This window comes from Glandiceps talaboti, chromosome 11, assembly GCF_964340395.1.
Source record: "Glandiceps talaboti chromosome 11, keGlaTala1.1, whole genome shotgun sequence".
NCBI classification, from domain to species: domain Eukaryota; kingdom Metazoa; phylum Hemichordata; class Enteropneusta; family Spengelidae; genus Glandiceps; species Glandiceps talaboti.
This window is the reverse complement of record NC_135559.1, coordinates 27,870-30,000: the sequence shown is the minus strand read 5'-3', so window position 1 is coordinate 30,000 and position 2,131 is coordinate 27,870.

Sequence of the window (2,131 nt, the reverse complement as noted above, 5' to 3'; positions counted from 1 at the left end):
TCAAAAACGTCAGACTCAATTCAAATAAAACTCGGTCCGCATATTCTTTAGGGTAATGGCTAGAACTTATTAGGTTTTGGAACATATACCATGAATATTAATGAACAATTTGCATAATTAATGGTTTTCGGTAATTAGGCTATATCTTAAGAATGCATGCTTCAAAATCAATATAATTTGGTACATACATTGATGACAACATGCATGTGTCAGATAAAATTTGATGATATAGCTTGTAGTTTTAATGACTCATGTAGAGTCATCTGCAGAATAAGTGATTTCCAGTACTTACATTGGCTATATCTTAAAAATGCATTCTTCAAATTAAATTAAATTTGGTATATACTTCAAGCATAACCAAATTATGGCATCTGTTCTGTTGCATTCAACAATAATTGTGTGTATGAACGAAAATCTAAAGATTTTGCCCTTATGGAAGGCATTCAGTTTAAATCTGGTCAAAATCTGTCACCATTAGTTTAATAAATAATATTAAAGACAGACAGTGATAATGGTAGGAAATAGCTCAGACCACCTTGGTAGTCTGAGGAAATAGGAAATGACTGTCAGAGGAAATCATAGTTATGATGGTAATATTTAAAACTTCATTTGATATACATGTATAGAGAAAAATAAGAAAATAATATTAGAAATCAAGAAAATCATGAACAACCATATTTAAACTGAATGCCTTCCATAAGGGCAAAGTTTTGAGATTGTCGTTCCTACAGACAATTGTTGGAATACAACAGAACATATGCAATAAGTTATTTTTTCTCATTGATTGCTATTTGTCCATTGCTGATAGTGATCTCCTGGCCAATGACAACATGTAATGTGAAGCTTTATAGAACGTTGTAGCATAGCACTCACCGTAGAAAGAGTTAACTTTTTAAAGGCCAAAAAAGAATTGTTTCTGGTCAGTGCCCTTCCCACATTATTTTTTTTTCATGTTTGTCCAGCCAATTCAATCTGCAGATGAAAGGGAAAACACAAAAGTAATTCTCCCTACATTAATTGCCACCAGTGAAGACAACTGCAAAACTAATCATGAACTAGCCTTGCCCCACATACACACTTGCTGTAAAGTACTAAATAAAAAGAACAGTAACTGCAATAAGTAGATTGATTAATATTTGTTGAGAATGTAAAAAAAATAATCGCATCGTCGCACCACTTTACACAACATTAACTGATGAGAAACCATTTTTCCTTTTAGTGGCCTACAAAAATATGCAATAACTTATTAAAACTAAAAGCTACATCAATAATATTTTCAGGACAAGTGCACTTTGGTATTGCAAATGTATGTATCAAATTATAGTGAATTTGAAGCATGCATTCTTGAGATATAGCCTAATTACCGAAAACCATTAATTATGTAAATTGCTCATTAATATTCATGAATATGCTTTTTTGCTACAGACATAGCTGCCATTTTGCTATTCAGGTCAAGGTCATGAAATTAAATGATGTGCATATGCCTCACATAGTAAAAACTAAACCAATATTAAAATATCAATTGAAATATTTGATTCAAGAAGCTATGATAACCAAAATTTGGCTATTTGACCTTGAAAAACATTTTCAAGGCCAAAGGTCAGTTTCTTAAAAGAAACCTCAGATTTGATAATATGGGTGTAGGCACTTGAATGGAGTCATTACATATTATATCTCCAAAGTTATGATGTATATTATGAAATTTATCAATAACTATGGCTGCCATTTGGCCATAAAACAAAGTGGCATGCATATGTCTCACATAGTATGTTACCTTTATGCCAGGTTTGGTTGAAATCGTTGGTGCATGCCAGAGATATGAGAGTAAACACATAAACAACAAAAATGGCTGCCATTCAGCCATAGTTGATTCGATCATAAAATAAAGTGGCGTGCATATGTCTCACGTAATGTTACCTTTATGCCAAGTTTGGTTGAAATCAATTGGTGCATGCCAGAGATATGAGAGTAAACACACAAACAACAAATATGGCTGCCACATTTCATTCCATCATAAAATTGAACACACATACACACACACACACACAGACGGACAGACAGAACCCAACGTACAGGTCCCCAACGGGCACCAAAAACAGCTGACAACATGAATTGGTTTAATTACAGGTTA